General features: G+C 42.0%; 1 protein-coding gene across 4 annotated transcripts in view; it reads left to right on the plus strand.

The window, feature by feature from the left end:
• The first annotated feature begins 5746 nt into the window (after positions 1–5746).
• CDC42EP4 (CDC42 effector protein 4) overlaps positions 5747–17881 on the plus strand; it is a 34468-nt gene continuing 22333 nt past the window's right edge. The window contains exons 1-2 of one of the 4 annotated variants that reach the window (XM_007482700.3): positions 6022–6449; positions 10966–11079. The gene's annotated coding sequence lies outside the window, so the exon portion shown is untranslated. Of the gene's footprint in view, positions 6450–6896; positions 7759–10965; positions 11080–17881 lie in introns of those variants that run through there. The other 3 variants (XM_056817209.1, XM_007482701.3, XM_056817210.1) reach the window with 3 other exon arrangements.

Raw genomic sequence — 17881 nt, forward strand, 5'->3', positions numbered from 1 at the left:
GAAGGAAGGAAGGAAGGAAGGAAGGAAGGAGGAAGGAAGGAAGGAAGGAAGGAAGGATGAAAGGAAGAAGAAAAAAATTCCTGTAACAAACAGGCAGTTGTATAAAACAAATTCCTCTCATTGGTCATGTCAGAAAATGCAGTCTCAATCTGCATCCTGAGTCTATCACATTTCAGGAGGAAGATAGCTTGCCACGTGTAAGATTGGCTCCTTTGATCTTCCCAGCAATGCTGTGAGATGGTGCTGTTATTAGCCCCCTATTACAAAGGAGGAAACAGAGGCCTGAGAGGCTGAGAGTTGCCCAGGGTGCTTGTGATTCAGGCATGTCTATCTCTTTTTGGCAAAGATACAAGAGTAGTTTGCCTTTCCTTCCTCGGATGGATTAAGGCAAGTTGAGGTTCTTCATGCTTCTTCAGTCCTCTAGAGTCATCAATCTCCTCCGTTCACATCAGGAAAATGAGATCCAAAGAGATGATATGACTTGCTCAAATTCATTGAAAATGCAAGCAATAGATAAAATGCAATAGATAAATATATAAATAAAATAAACAAAATGCAATAGAAAATATATAAATAAAATGCAATAGATAAAAAATCAGGCAATAGATTAAAAAGGAAAAAAATGGAGGCAGTCAGGTTAGCAAACTCTGGACTTAGTCCTTGGAAGGTTTTTTCCCCTCCCCACAGGAATTCTAGTGTTTTAGATAAAGCTTGAAAGGTTTTTAGAAATTATCTAAATTTATCTATTATTATAAAAATGAGGAATTATCTAAATTATCTATCCCCTCATTTTTATAAAGGAGGAACATCAGGCCCTTTGAAAGTGACTTGTCCTAGGTCATTCAGTCAGTTGGAGCCAGATCTAGAGCCCACCTCTCCAGACTCCCACATTAGACAGGTAGAAAATGGCAAAACAAAGATTCTCATGTACTTTCCTCCTATGCCATACCATCCTGCTCGTTCTTGAAAAGGAGAAGGGACTTCAGTTAGCAGAGAGGAGGGAAAAGGTAACTCTGGGCGTGGGAAATGGCATGTAAACTATGGGGGAGGCTGGGAGTGTTCAATGAGGAGCAGATCCTGTTTCCTTTATGGGCACAGGGAAAAGACTTTCTTCTTTGGGAGAGGCTGATAAGAAAAAACAACCAGCTTGCATATTTCAAAGTGCTTTTTTTTTCAAAATCCTTTTGATGTATATATTATATCTTTTGATCTTTACAACCCTCAGAGATAAACACAGCAAGAATTATTTTCCTTTGAAAAATTTTTGAGAATTAAGTGACTTTCTAAGGTGATGCAGCAAGTTAAGATTAGAGCCTAAGCTCCCAGATTCCTAGTTGTGTTCTTTTCCTGCATGCCTTTCTGTCTGTGAAGGCTCTTTTAGGAGGCAGTTAGGCTTTAAAAGGATGGCAAAAGGTTATTTTCACATTTGATGCTGGAGAAAGTAGAAGGTATAGAGGCAAGAGAAGATATAACATTAAGAGTGGGAGGAAGAGACAGCTAGGTGGTTCAGGGAACTGAGAGGCAGGTCTGAAGATGGGAAGTCCTGGGTCCAAATTTGACCTCAGATACTTCTTAGCTTTGGTGACCCTTAGCAAGTAAATTAACCCAAATTGCCTAGCTCTTGCTACTCTTCTGTCTCTAGAACAACAAAAAAAAATATTTTGATTTTAAGACAGAAGGTAAGGGTTAAAAGAAAAGAAAAAAGAGTTGGAAAATGAGATGCAAGGCAGTAGATAAGGGGCAGTGTGGTGGTAGTGATTTTTCAGCAAGTAAATGTGTTTATAAAGTACCTACTATGTGCCAGACAGTGCTAGGTACAAAGAGATACAAAAACAAAACAAAACAAAATCTCTGCTCTCAAAGAGCTTGCATTCTCTTATAAGGAGAACAATATGTACAAGAAAAATTAAATGGCAAATATAAGCAAAATATTCAACAATAATATTAAGGAGGGTGCTTTAGCAAGTAGCAAGGCGCTTGTGGTGAGCTTTGATTCGTCTGAGCTATATGTGAGAAAGGAGAAAGGAGGAATGTAAGGCTCAAAAATGTAAATATAAAACCACAAATTCCTGGACAAGAACTAAGTCTTCTTGTTCCCAGTGGATTTTTCTTCCTCCTTAGCTTAGCTCCTCCTTAGACCGGATGCAGAGAGCTAAATCTCAGCTGTCCCATTTACATGCCACATACTGACTCTTCACCAGGTACCAAAAACATATAGTTTATATACCTGTAAACAGTCCCAGATCACCAAATCAAGAAGACACTTGCACAAAACCCTCATGGTACTTTGATGTCACCCAGAGCTGAGTAGCAACTAAGTAAAATCTTTCAGCATGTGGCCCCTTCTGGATCACTATGCTCTTTGGCACTTAAATCCCTAAAACCACGGGGGATGGGGGGATGAAAAAATAGGATTGACATTCAAGAAAACTGAATGAATTGTTCCTACCTTTTGACTCAGCAATCTCATTTTTCTCATGGAACCTAAAGAGACCTGGGTGATTTTTTACATAGATATGAAAGTTGAACCCGTGGGGGTTTGATGAGATTACAAAGCCAGAGAGGAAGAGACAGACTGTCAAGAAAACTTGGAAGAAGAAGAAGAAGAAGAAGAAGAAGAAGAAGAAGAAGAAGAAGAAGAAGAAGAAGAAGAAGAAGAAGAAGAAGAAGAAGAAGAAGAAGAAGAAGAAGAAGAAGAAGAAGAAGAAGAAGAAGAAGAAGAAGAAGAAGAAGAAGAAGAAGAAGAAGAAGAAGATGAAGAAGAAGAAGAAGAAGAAGAAGAAGAAGAAGAAGAAGAAGAAGAAGAAGAAGAAGAAGAAGAAGAAGAAGAAGAAGAAGAAGAAGAAGAAGGACACTAGTGGCAATGATGATGACAGTGGTTGGCAGTGGGGTCCAAGATAATATATACCTTATGCTTTTCTTTTGACTAGGAGGTAGAATTGGATCGACATCCAGCAAAGAAAATTGAAGAGTATTCAAACCAGTAGTAGAAACAGGAGAGGATGAAGTCCTTCAAGAAGAGTCTAAGAAAAGATTGTTTGAGCAGAGAAGTCAAGAGTGTGAAAACTGAGAAAAGGCCATCACATGTGGCAGTCAGGAGCATTGATGAGACAGACCATCAGTCAATATGGTTAAATGGAAGGTCACACAAAGGAATCCCCCTTTTCTCACATATACCCCTAGCAAAGAATTATGGACATCTAAGTGGTACAGGGCATGGAGCTCTAGGTCTGAACAAAGGAGAAGAGGAATTATGGAAATTGGTGGGTGGGGGAAGATAAATATAATAGTAATGATTCAAAAAGTAGAATAAAGAAAAACATCAATAAAACATTAAAAACAAGAGAACAGAGGGAAATGTGGAAAGGGTCATGGACAAGCAGGGTGATATTGGCATTTATTGTGTTAAATTTAACATATACTTAAAGAAAATCTAAGCTACATCAAGTCAACAAATCAACAAGCTCCTACCAATTGCCTGGCACTGTGCTCTGACCTCAGGGGATCTCATTCTTCTAAGAATTCTAAGAACTCTGCAGTACAGTACAAACAAATTGATATATAGTTGTCCCTTACATATCTCGACTTTGCCTGTCGAGGTTTTGATATATCTCGGATTGGCATAAGAAGTTAAAGGAAATTTTGGAGGAGTTTTGCAAAAGCTGAAGATGACACTTGAAAGCCAGCAGATGATACAGAAGAAGTTTACAAATTCAAAATGCATACTTAAGCCAAATTTACAACAAGGTATTTTTAACACCCCATAAAAGAAAAAGAAAAAAAATTCAGACCTTTCTGTTACAAAGGGAGGTCCAAAATTTTTACTTAGATTTTCTAGATCTTGGGGGCTAATGCAGTCAGGTGTGTCATGTGATAGATATTCACAGTTTAATACACAATCCTCTTTTTCTATTCATTCATATATGGAAATGTCCATGGTTGTTAATATTTATAACATTCATTTTTAAAATTCAAATTTATTTATGTCACATATTTTTAAAATACCCAAGAAACCCCCCACTAAAGAAGGCATAATTTGTCAAGAAGAAATATGTATATATGACTTGCTTATTTCTATTTATCACTTTTTTATCTGAAGGTAGACATACACATGTCATTCTTCAAGAGATATTTCTGTTGCTGAATATGTTCTATTGGTTCTGCTTGTTTACCTCTTCACAATTTCATGTAGGGTCTTTCCATTTTTTAAAATCAACCTGTTTTGTCATTTCTTACAGCACAGTAGTATTCCATCACAATCATATGTCACAACTTGTTTAGTCTTTCCCCAAATGATGGGCATCTCTTCAATTTCCAGTTCTTTGTCACCACAAAGAGAGATGCTATAAATATTTTCAAACACATAGATTCTTTTCCTTTTTCCAAGATCACTTTAGAAAATAAACCTAATAATGGTTATTGCTGGTCAATTTCCGTTTTTACAAGAAAGAAAATTTCTGGAAAACTTTTTTAAAAAGAGAACACTAATAATCTTGAAAGGAGCATTTTCAGGAAGTCAGATTAGATTGCAAGAAGGTTGAGATGAGAAAAGGGAGGCAATAAGAGTAAACATTTTTCCCCCTAGAAATATCAGTGTTAACACAGGGAGAAAAGATATAGCATTATAGCATGAAAAGATGATAAGATCAAGAGAAGGTTTTGTTTTCTTTTGTTTTGTTTTAATTGGGGAAGATCTGGGCATGTTCTAAGAAGCAGCAGGGGGAATATAAGGGAATTGATAAGGGAAGATTGAAAATGAGGGAGAAATAGGGGATGATGGAAAGGGCAAACAAGCTCATGTAGGAGACAGTAGGAGATGGGTTCAAAGTTCTAAGTGGAGAAGCAGGCATTTGCAAGCAAAAGGGCTCCTCTCCACCCCCAGACTAGAGAAAGAGAGGGGAAGCATTGATTAAGCTATGATTGAAGTGTAGAGATGGGCAGAAAAAGGAACTAGGTAACACATTGCTTCAATTTTTTTCAGTGAAGCACACTATGAGACAATATGCTCTGGAAGTGAAGGAGGGAGATGGGAATAAATGGCCCAAGACAGAAAAGATTTGAATATAGAATGCAGAGTGAGACAATTATATCAGGGAAGATTTAAAGGACCAGCATGCAGTAGAGAGGGCTGTAGGGTTTACCTTACAAATTTGTAGCTATTTCATCGGCAATCATTCAGCATGTTAGCTGTAGAGGCCTTGGAGATGAAGGGTGGGTGCTCACTGGGTTAGAATTCACCCTATCATTCACCCAAACTAAAATTCCAAAAGAAGTCTAGAAACCTAAGGTCCCTATCATCTATTTCCCTCCCTGCTCCCAACAATTTGAATCTTTTTGTCTCAATACCCTTGGCAGACAAGGAGTTAATCTGAAGGGAGGGGGAATTTGGAGAAAGTGGGACTGAACTCTTTCTGACTAGAATATACAAGTCACCCACCAGTCCACTCGTGCTTTTTCCAATCCCAGGAACAGAAGATCAAATGAGAATAAAACCCAATTACCCATCCCGGATTAAGTTTCTTCCTCACCTCTCACCCCCACCCCTCTTTGGTTTCCAGTAACTGTCTGGGATGGAGTCCATGAACTTGAAATGAGCTCTTCCCTTCCCCCTTCAATCCTTCTCTCTTTAATGGGGCTGGGAGGTGATTAGCTATTCCAAGAGCTGACAGGCTCCTCTGCCCCTCAGTCTCATAATGCTGGTCCCTGAAGCTTTAAGATCATGAGTCAGGAAAACTCCAGTCCTGGGGGAAACATTTCCTGTCATTACTTTGAGAGGGCAGGAAGGGAAAAGGGGGTTTTGGGGAGATCTCATAGAAAGGGAGAGATGTTAGCTCTTTGCCAGGTACCAAGGTGGACCTTTGTTGGAGGAAAGGACCCCCACTCTTCCTTAAAGAACTCTCAGATCTATTAAGTTGAAAAACCGAGGGAAATTCAGCAAAAGACAAAGCGGGGGTAGCACGGGGTTGGCCAATAGGATCTTTGGACCAATTGGGGTTGTCTCTTCTCTCTCCTGCACGCAGGCTAAGGCTCCTTTCTCGAGGTCTGGAGCTCAAGCCCTGGCTGGCTTCTCCACTCGAATCAGTGGCCAGACACACATGGAACTCAAAAAACTCAAGGCTTTTGGATTTTGAATGGAGGAGGCCTAAGCGTCTGGGCTGATGTTTCCAAACGCCATTGGTTGCGGCAGGGCGATTACATCACCCCGGAGAGCTTTGGGAGGGAGAAAAGCTGGGAGGGAGGAAATACTAAGAGAGGGAGAGAGAGAGGAGTGTCAGAGCCGTGCCTAGAGAGACACTGAGATCGAGAGAAAGAGAAAGAAGACTGGAACGAGCGTTAGGAATTGTCATGGGCTCCCCAAATGGGAGGCGAACCGAGTCCGTGGAAGGAAGAGCAACGGTGAAACTGGGGGAAACTCGACAAGCCAAACAGAACGGACTCTGGTGACCGAGGTACGGGAAAGTGGGGCGCTCACCACTGCGGTGACCTGTCTCTGCTGGGTACTGACAAGTCGTCTGCATTCGACCAACCCGGTGGAGGTTATTGGGGCGGGGGATGCCCATAGCAAGGGAACTTGGGGTACACTGGCGCAGCGAGGAGTGGAGCACACACTCCCACCCACCCCCCAGGGCCAGAGATGTGGATATCCTAGCAAAATCTCTGGATTGGTGGGAGCGAGCTCTACCCCTCCCCCATTCCCACCTATGCCAACCAAGCCCCTTTCTCTCTCGTGCCCACCAAAGATGCCAGGTTGGGGGCCGGCCAGCTTGCTGGCCAGATCTCAGCCCTAGGGGGTTGCTTCTTTTCCCCTGTCCCCTGCGTGCGGGGAGGGGCAGTAGGAACTCCAATCGCCTTAGATGGGGTACTGGCAAAGCTGCAGAACGCTAAGCTTTGTTTTTATTCGTCTCTCAAAAGAGGAGGGAGAGTAAGAAGGAAATGAGTTGGTTACTCCTGCCCATCCTGGATTGAGGATTCTCGAATTTTCGCTCCCCTGACCAAGCTGACCTATTGCCCCAAACTCTCTCAAGAGGTCGACCCTTGCTCTGAGATAGGGGTATCTGAATATAGGGTGGGGAGGGAGGAGGCGTGAGTAAAAGATCTGGACCAGCCTTCGGCGCACAGCCGAAGATTTTGCCCAGAGAGAGGGGCGTATAGGTGTTTGATATAGTTCTCCATGAATAAAACGCGGAAATATTTCCCCGTAGTAATCCAGGAGCGTTCACACACACACACACACACACACATATTCACACTGCAGCGCCACATGTCACCAGGCTGATTTTTTTTTTAAGGAGACGGGAAGGAAGCAGCCTGGAAGGGGGCCCTAAAACGGGCGGATTATTCGCTGTCCATCTCCCCCACCCCCATCCGCTCCCTCTGGGGACCTCCCGTTGGGAAGGACAGTCCTCCAGCGCCTTTCCTTTGTCCAAGGCTTTGTGTGTGTTCATGTGTTTTTTTCGGGGGTAGGGTAAGAGTTGGGGGCCCCCATCAGCGCAACACACTGATTATAACCTTCCTTAAAATCCGGGGAGGCGGGGGTGGCCGCACCCGGCTGGGTGGAGAAGAAGGGGACCGGGACGTTGCTACGGCGGGTTAATGATTTAATCGTCCTCGGCTGAGCCTACTCTGAGATTGCCCGGCCCCCCAACTCCGGCCTCTGGCACCGCCCCCGGCCTTGGAGCGCCCCCAACTGGGACGTCAACTTGCCCCTTCTTAGCTTCTCTTTTTACATTGCCTTCTTCAGGATTCGGGTCTCCCGGGGTGAGTCGAGAGGGGATCTGGGCTGGGCTGGTTTTGGAGTGGGAGGACTGAAAGGAGACGTGCGTGTGTGTGAGTCACTAAGCTTACGTGTGTGTGTGTGTGTGTGTGTGTGTGTGTGTGTGTGTGTGTGTGTGTGTGTGTGAATTCCAGTCATTGATCTAGGTGTTTGAATTCAGGCTCTGAGTGAGTGTGTGATGAGAATTTCCGTCACTGTGCCCTGATTCTGTGTATTTCGGTGTTTGAACTGGCCTTGGTGCCGTGTGTATACATTTCAGTTACTCAGCCGCTGCCTTAGTGGGACTGTGTTTCAGTCACTGGGCTTGCTTTCGTGTGTGTGTTTGGGTAACTGAGCCAGCTTGAGTGTGTGTATCTCCTGGGTGGGTGGATGCTCACTGATTCAAACCACGTTTATGGCATTTCGCTGAATGGGGCACGTTGCCTCTGGGTCTTAAAAGTTTTCTTTTTTCCCAAGGGAGGAGGGAGGAAAGTGAAATACTTTTTTCTCCTCTCACTCTTCCTCTCTCCATTCTGCTCCCCACCGTCCCACTCCCATACTCTCTGCCTTGTTATCCAGATAGCGGTGGACATTTGGGTTGGGGAGAAAGGGGTAGTTTTACATCCAGCCTCCTCTGAGTCCCTCTGGAGAAGAGAATGCTGATGTTGGGGTGCTGGGGAGAAATGCCGTGCTTCCCATCTGTCTACAGCTAATGGGGTCTGGAAGAGGTTTTTCCAATTAGGAGTCTGGGAAGGGAACAATGAGGGGCCCAGTTATGGGAGTTAGGGTTATAGAGTCAGGGTTTCTAATAACTTTCCTTCTAATCTTCCCTTCCCCCACCTCCATCACCAATTCGCTGAAACTGCATCTGGGTGGAATGGAGGAAGGTACTCTCCCAGTTTTCTGACTGGGGACACCAGGAGAATGAACTGAAACTGGAGAGAACAAAGGGGATACAAAGAAAGGACTGAATAATACTCTCCAAGAAATCCCTGGTTTTCTGGTTTCCTTGTCTATAGATTGGCAGGCTATGGCTGGTTTTCCAAGCTTCCCTTCTGACCTGCCTTGCTTGTCTGAACTGTTCCATGTGACCCAAGCATTACTAGATTATGTTTTTGTGCTTTGGTGGTGTTGTTGGTTTTTTTAATCTTATCCTCTGAACTTGGACCTTGTCTTTCCACTCTTACCGGAAAGCTAGTTGTTCCTTCCCGCAGGAGATTAGGGTGCTCCATAGTTGAGCTTAGAGAGATACCCAGCTAGCCCTCCTGGGCTCTATCTTCCCCAGGTGATGAGAGTCAAAAACCTTCCCTGGAGCTTTCAGGGACAGGGAACTTAACTTTCAGGGTTAAGAGACTAACAACTACTAAGCAACAACATTTTGTTGTATGTAACAAAATGTACATGTAAACATAACAACAAAAGGCTCCACTGTAATATTTTGTTATAAATCACAAATACATTTATTAAGTATTCCCCCATCATCTGATCTGATTTGGAGGTTCCCTCTAAATGTTGATTTGATTATCCAGGTTTCTTGTTCTTAACTAGGATCTCTACTTTAGGGAATCACTTATCTTTTGTTCCTTTTTTTGTTGTTCCCTAATCTTCCCTAATAAAAATTCCCAAGAATTTTTTTGTTTATTCCTCAGGAATAAGAGCCTTTTATTATACCCACACTGCACATTGCCCTGTTATGGGTGATAGTGTTTGGACCAGTTTGACTAGTTCACACTCAGGCCAATTCTTTATCTTTTCAAATCCCTGATGATATTTTCTTCAATTCAACATCCTAATCTGTAAAATGAGACTAACCTCTTTGGAAAAGACATTTTACTCAGTAATAGTAATAGAAATTAAAACACCTCTGAGATGTCCCACCTTATACCCAGCAGACTGGCACAGAGTACAGAAAGGGAAAATGGCAATTGTTGGAGGGATTATAGGAGGGACAGGCACACTTACACAATGTTGATGGAGTCACAACTGTTTGGAGCATTCTGGAAAGCAATTTGAAACTACACTCTGGAAGTCTCTAAACTGTGTAAACCCTTTGACCCATCAATACCACTATTAGGTTTATATCCCAAAGAGATGAAAGAAAGGGAAAGGACTGCTATGTGCAAATATATGTATAGTCATTGTAAAGGAAAAGTACTACAAAAGACTGTAGAACTATGATTAATGCAATGACAACCCCAGAAGCCTGTAATAAATCTTGCTTTCTACCTCTTAAGAAAGAGGCAATGGAACTTCAGAGCAAAATGAAAAAAATTTTCCCCCAGACATGGACAAATATATTTGGAGTTTTGACAAGAAAGACAAGAATGTTAATAAATTATGAAAAAAATAAACAAATGAGCAGCAGGAGGTTCAGAAGGGGATCCCAAAAAACAAGACACTGTTGGAACTACCATATTAAATTGGAGATACACAAAAAAAGCCAAACATAATTGAAGAAGACATCTTGTACATATAAACTTTTTATTTACAGTCCCTTCTCCCTGCCCCCACCCCTCCTTAACCCTTTGCTCTGTATACCAGTGGCTGCTGGTTTGATTATCAATCACAGAGCTACTCAATCTCTCAGTGTGTTTTCTTCCTTCCTTCCTTCTTTCCCTTCTTCTCTTACCTTTGGTCTTAATATCAATTCTAAGATAGAAGAGTAGCTAGGACTAGGCAATCAGGGTTAAGAAACTTACCTAGGGTCATCCAGCTAGACTAGATTTAAACCCACATCCTCCCAACTCCAACCCATTTCAGAGTATTTTCAAGCTCTTGCTATGGGTGGGACACTTGGGAGCTTATAAGTGGCTCCAAGATCCCTCGTGAGCATGCATTCTTTTCGGGGATAGATACTGCAGGTACATGGGTCACTACATACAAAAGATAAAAATACAAGAATTTTATTTTGGGGGGAAGTTCCTGTCAGCTTGGAATCAGGAAAGGACCTGGTGATATCAACCTGAGCTTTGTAGGAAATGGGGGATTCTGAGGCAGAAAAGTGATGAAGAGAGTGAGGGGACAGGCATGAGAGGACAGTCTGTTCAAAGGCAGAGAAAGGATGGACTGCTGTGTGAGAAACAGCAAGAAGGCAATTTTGGCTGGATAATGAGTATAAAGCACAATAACAAATGAAGACTAAAACTGGAAAGGTAGATCGGATCCTACTGAAGGGCCTTCAGTGTCAAACAGGAGTTTGTATTTGTCCCCAGGTCTGTGCTTTTAGGAAGATCTCTTTGGCACCTGTGTGGAGTATGGAGTGGAAAATGGAAAAACTGGAAGAAGGAAGACACTTCTGCGATCTCTTGAAACAGTCCAGGCTAGAGGTGATAAGAGCTAGAAATAGGGCGGTAACCATGTGAGTGGAGAGAAAGGGATGGACAGGATACTGTGGAGGTAGAATTGACAAGGCTTGGCAACAAGTGGGGTATATTGGGGGAAGGAGGGAGAGATGGGGATCAAGAATGAAATTAGAAGTTTCTAACTGGGGAAGCCAGAAAGTTATGAGACAGAAACAGAGGAGGTGTTTTGTACATGTTTTGTTTGAGATGCCTATGGGTCACCCAGTCTGGATTGTCCGATAGACAGATGATCGAGGTCTGAAGTTCAAGAAGGAAACCAGCACTGATATTTTGACCCATAGGAGTTGATAAGGCCTCCTAAAGAGGAAAGAGAAGAGGAAAGGTCCAGGACAAAGTCCTGGACTAAACCTTATATAAGAAGTCCAGGCTTTAAAACTTGAACTTAAAACTATGCCTGTATGCCCTGAGTTGGCTATGAACTTACATTATTTCTGGGGGAACTTTGGACTACCTTCCCAATAACATTCACTGGCTTAGGAGTTATAGATAATTCCTAGGCAGGATGTGGAAAGGAAAGATCAAGAACTATTCAAGTAAGTCAATAAGGATTTATTAAATACCTACTATGTGCCAGGAACTGTGCTAAGCAATGAGAATACAAAAAAAAAAGGCAAAAGATAATCCTTGCTATCAAGAAACTCACAATCTGTCTCTTAACCCTGATTGCCCAGCCTGTGTTGTTCTGTCTTATAATTGGTTCCAAGACAGAAAGGGCGGATTTAGGACAGAAGGAAGAAAGAAAAGGAAAAGGGGAAGAAAGAAAAAAGGAAAGGAGGAAGAAGGGGGGAAACTCACAATTTAATAGGGTTTAAAGGAGAAATATCATGAGAACATGTATGTAAAATAAATATAGAGAGGATAAATTGGAAATAATCAAAGGAAGACACTAGCATTAAGGTAGAAGGAGGAAAGGCTTCTTGTAGAAGATAGGATTATAGCTGGGACTTGAAGGAAACTAGAAGACAGAGATGACACAGGAGAGCATTCTGGAAATGGGGGACAGCCAATGAAAATAACAGGAATCCAGAGACAGAGTGTCTTATTCAAAGAAGAGAAAGGAGGCCAGTATCATTGGGTTGCAGAGTACATGGGAGTAATTCAGGTTAAGAAGACTAGAAATATGTGAGCCCCGCCCCCCTCGTTCCCTCTCTCTCCCACCCCCACCCCCGTTATGAAGGGTTTTGAATACTTGAGAATTTCATGTTCCATCCTAAAGGTAATATGGAACCACTGGAGTTTATTGGTTTGGAAGAACTAACCTAGAGAGAAGAGAGGAGAGAAAAGTCCAAGAGAGAGCTTTGGGGCATACTGATAAATGGAGGTTTACAGCTACAGATACTTTCCTACTGAAAGATGACAAATCCACAAGCCCAGCAAATCTTTATTAAATATATGCTTTGCTCATGGCCCCTACCTGGATTTGCTTTAGGATTGCTTTGCTTTGCATATGCAGAATGTGGAGCAGAAACCCATTTATAGCTAGTCTCTCTCCTAGTTACAGAGCTAGTCTGTGGGAGAACCATCATTCAAACCCAGATCCTTTGACTTCAAAACCAGCAGTCTTTTTTTTAAAACCCTTACCTTCCATCTTAGAATTAATAGTGTATTGGTTCCAAGGCAGAAGAGCGTAAGGGCTAGGCAAAGGGGGTCAAGTGACTTGCCCAGGGTCACACCTTAGGGAAGCATCTAAGACCAGATTTGCTAACAGTCTTTCTGCTTCCAGTTCTGGAAAAGGAAAAGGTGATTTGGGGTTGGAGGGGGGGGGGGGGTGAGCTAGGAGAACTGTGGAGACAGATGGTGGCCTTTTGAGAAAGGCCATTGAGAAATGGCCTCATTTCTCCCCCCCTCCACTTCTGGCAGGACTTGGTGAAACTTTTATCAGGGGTGGGTGGGGAAACCTCTGACACCCAAGGAATGAAGCCTAGAGAGATGCCAGAGATAAAGCTTGGGGGTGGGGAAAGAGCCAGAAGTTGAGCAACTTGGCCCTGGAGGCTCAGAGAGATGACCTCGTACAGCTTGGATTCAGTGACCTGTGAGCTGGAGGCTTTTCCTCAGGTCCCAAGAAAAGCCAGGAGCGAGTCAGGGTCCTGGATCTGGGAACTCCCAACTCGCTCTGCTGGACTGGAATGCTGAGAAGGGCCTGGATGGATGGTTTGGAGAGAGGTGCCATTTTTTCTGCAATCCCTTTGTAAGCAAGACTTAGTTTTCATTTTCCTTATAGAAGTCTAGGCTTTAAAGCTTAACTGTGTCCGTATACCCTGGGTGAGCTATGAACTTGAATTCTTTCTGGGGGGGATTTTGAACTACTTTCCAAAAAGCATTCATTGGATTCTGGGAGTATAGTACAAAGAGGATTAATGACCTTGTATTTACCCGGTATGTATCTGGTATATACATAAAAGTTGGGGGTCACGTATTGTCCCCCCATTAAAATGTAAGCTCCTTGAAGGAAAGACTGTTTCTGCCTTTCTTTTCATCACAGCGACCGAGACACATAGTAGGTCCTTAAGAAATATTTGTTGACTGATGTATTAGACTTGGAGTCTGGAAGATCCACGTTCAATTCAGCCTCTGACATTTCCTAGTTATGTGGCCCTGGGCAAGTGTGACTTCGCTCAGACTCAGTTTCCTCATTTGTTAAATGAGAATAATTGCACCTGCCTCACAGTTTTGTGAGTATTAAATGAAATAACCTATGTAAGGCACTTTGCAAACCTTACAGAGCTAGCTATTTTCACTGTCATTGTTATCATCATCATCAAATAATAATAATAATATTATTATTCTCTGGTGCTATCATCCTAGTCTGTTGTGTTAGCATCTGCAATCTTTCTTTTGAGGAACAGGAGCACTTATAATCTTGACCTTTCCTCCTGTTTTTTTGGTTTGGTTTGGTTTGGTTTGTTGGTCTTGTTTTATTTTGTTTTGTTTTTTCCTTCTAAGATGGGGAGAGATTTCACTTTTTTCAGTACAAGTCTGACCAGCCTCCCTAGTCTTTAGATATGAAGAGGAGAGACCTTTCACATAACCTTTCTAGATCAGATCATTGATTCAGAGTTGAAATTTAGAGATCATCAGGTCCAAGTCCTTGGTTTTACAGATGGAGAAACTGAGGCTTTTTAACAGGTAATGAAATTTGTCCTAAGGTCAGACCAGGAATTCAGGATCCAAGCCAAAGTCCATGTTATAATTATCTATGAATTTGCTATTTTCTCACCAAACTATAAGCTCTCCATTGTGCAGCTCTCATTGTTTTGTTGTTCAGTTGTGTCTGACTCTTGGTGACACCATTTGTGGTTTTCTTGGCAAAGATCTTAGACTGGTTTGCCATTCTCTTCTGTAGCTCATTTTATAGATGAAGAAACTGAGGCAAACAGGATAAAGTGACTTGCCCAGGGTCCTACAGCTAGTAAACATCTGGGGCCAGATTTGAACTCAGGAAGAGGAGTCTTCCTGACTCCAGGTCTGGTACCCTATTCACTGTGTCACCTAGCTGCCTCAGTTGTTAGAAAGCTTTTTTCCCCTACATCAAACTTAAATTTGACTCTTTGCAGTCAGAACATATTATTCCTAGTTGTTTTCTCTGGGATCAAGCAGAACAAGTCTCATATTTGTTCCACATGATAGCCCTTTATTTGAAGGTTGTTATCATAAATTCCCCGAGCCTTCACTTACCCAGGCTAACTAGGCCCTATTGACTAATTGACTCACCCTGAGCATATCTCTTAAGTTTTCTCATCTGTAAAATGGTGATAAGAAAAACCAGGTCATTTCCCTCCCAGGGTTTTTTTGAGGACCAAATGAGATTATATTTGAGAAGTGATTTGCCAATTTCACAGTGATATATAAATGATAGTTGTCTTTGTCATGTTTTAAAAATGCATAACATAAATTACATAGGATTACATAGGGGAGAAATGTCTCCAAACAGAGCATAATATTTCCCAGGTCTTTCTAAAGAATGGTACAAAACAATTATCTGAGCCCCCCCCCTTTTAACCTCTTTATATTAATTCAATTAATGAGAGTATTTGATTTTTTAAAATGCCATACTTGAGGCAGCTGGGTGGCTCAGTGGATAGAGAGCCAGGCCTAGACATGAGATGTCCCAAGTTCAGATTTGACCTCTGAGAATTCTTACATGTGACCCTCACAACTCATTTAACCCCAATTGCCTAGCCCTTACCATTTTTCTACCTTGCAACCAATACTTAGACTTAATTCTAAGACAGGAGGGGAACATTTAAAAAATAAAAATGTCATACCATGGACTCATATTGAATTTATAGTCCCCAAAACCCTCTAGGTTTATTTTAACCTGAACTTTTCCAACCTTCTCCAATCCTTAAGCATGTTTTTAACCCAAGTAAAGGACGTGAAATTTAATAGAAATAAACGTAATTGTATTTGAGTTAGCATATCATCCTAGTGTCTTTCTTCCTTTCTTTCTCTCTGTTTCTCTTTCTCTCTTCTATGATCTAATCTGTTCACTGTGCCAAGCATTGTGTCATTCCTAAATATGACTGGCTTGCCTTCAAGTCATTCATAAAAATATTGACTACAACATAGCTAAGGATGGAGCTTCCCTGTAAATCAGGAGATTCTTAATCTTTTTTTTTTTTGGTGGATTATGGATCTTTTTGGCAATTCAGTGAAACCTATGGTCCTGTTCTCAGAAGAGTGTGTTTGAAGCACAAAATAGGAAGCCAATTACTTTGAAACACAGTTGTTGGAATATTTAAAAAGAAGTTTAGGGCCCACAGATTAAGAACCCCTGCTGTACAAGGGCATCGTTCCATCATTCACTTCTCTTGGTCATGCTGTTCTAGGAAGACTAATTCATTTAATCCAGCCTGCAGGAATGAACTTGTTCTTCTGTCATTCCAGTGGCATTTTTAAAAGCAAATAATTAAGAGCTCAGGAGATATACTTGGAAACATCTTCAGCTCCAGGACTTAACCTCCCCCCACCCTGGCCATGAACAGGGAGATTTAGGCCTGTGTTGGGTATTTATACTATAGGAGTGCTCTGGCCATCTCCTTTGAGCCTCCTGACCAACATAAATCTGTACTTGTCCTGTTCTAGAAGAGGGTCAGCAGCTGTGTTACTTCTAAGGATTTCAGCCATGTGACTGTGGTGGACACAAACAGAATTTAGTGATTTATTCATCTGGGCTCTTTATAAGTCCCTGACTTAGAGGTCAGGTCGTGTCCTTTCTCTTTCATTCTCAAGGTAGAGTTTTCCTTTAATTCTTCTTCTTTTTTTTTATCCTTACCTTCCATCTTGGAATCAATACTGTGTATTGACTCCAAGGCAGAAGAGTGGTAAGGGCTAGGCAATGAGGGTCAAGTGACTTGCCCAGGGTCACACAGCTGAGAAGTGTCTGAGGTCAGATTTGAACCTAGGACCTCCCATCTCTAGGCCTGGCTCTCAATCCACTGAGCTACCCAGCTGCCCCCTTTTCCTTTAATTCTTGACTTTTTCCCCCCACCACCGCAGGGACTCAGCTTCTTTAGCAGGGTGGTTGCTATTCCAGACTACATGGCTAGTTGCTCTACTGCTACTATTTGGCTTTTCCACCAGGATTGGGCTCCATCTCCCAAGGTGTCTCTGTGACTTAAAGCCAAAGCTTTATTTTAGGTAGGGTAGGAAGAACAGGTATTCCTTCCACATCCTAGGGGTTAGGGCATCATAACCCTTGATCTGGAAACATTTTTAACTCTCCCTTTGTTCCAGAGAAGAAGTCTGAAATTTTTCTTTTCTTCTATGAGGTGTTTACAGTACCTTATTGTAAAATTTGGATTAAGGATTTGGTCATGGGCTATATATGTAGGTTAACGTTGAGTAAAAATAAGCTTCTAAACTTTTTCTGTGTTGTCTGCTGGCCTTAACATGTCATCTTGGGCTTCTGAAAAATTTCCATTTAATTTCTTTTACTGACTCTTAATATATTAAAATCAAGATGGAGAGAGTCATGATGTGGAAGGGGATACCTGTATTTCTTCTTCTCTTCCTTCTAAACACCTTGTCTTCCCATTGTTTTTCCAGTCTATTGCATTGTCGAATTGGAAGCCTGAAGATTTGGGAGTCCCCCTAGGACTGAGGCCATTACTTCCCCTTTTGCATTCACTGAATCTTAGAGCCAGAAATGTTTTCAGACAGCACATGATTCAACTTTTTTTCCCCAAGAGGAATTTCCCTTAGAACATCTTTAACTAGTAATCAGCTGGCATCTTATTGAATACCTCCAACGATAGGGCTTTCCTACCTCCAGAGGCAGCCCATTCTTTTGTTGATGTGAAAGGAAGTCTTTCTCTCCTCCTACCCTTAGCTTCTCCTGACCTGCTTTACAGGGAGGTGCTAAGTGGTCCAGGAAATAAACTAGAATGAAGATTCCAGCTATTTGGTGCCATTGTGATCTGGAAATTTAAAAAGGTGGTCTCTAGAGGAGTCTCCTTTATCTGAGTGTCTGTCCATGTTAGTGGTATCATCCTTTCCATATTGAATACAATACAAACCCTCCACATGGGAATTTAAAGTCCTTCACAATATGGCACTAGCCTAACTTCATAGGCTTATCTCATACTATTTTTTAAAGGAAGTGTAAAAGAGAGCACAGTAGTGATTGTGGGTCTTAGTTGATCTCCTGAGGTTGGGGAAGTGCATCTAACATCTTCCCATAAGAAGACCCTAGAAATGATCTCTCAGTCCAAGCTCTCTCCCTTTCTCTTCCCCAGATCTCCTTAAATGAGATGTACAGTGAGTA

Source organism: Monodelphis domestica, chromosome 2 (genome assembly GCF_027887165.1).
Source record: "Monodelphis domestica isolate mMonDom1 chromosome 2, mMonDom1.pri, whole genome shotgun sequence".
NCBI lineage: Eukaryota > Metazoa > Chordata > Mammalia > Didelphimorphia > Didelphidae > Monodelphis > Monodelphis domestica.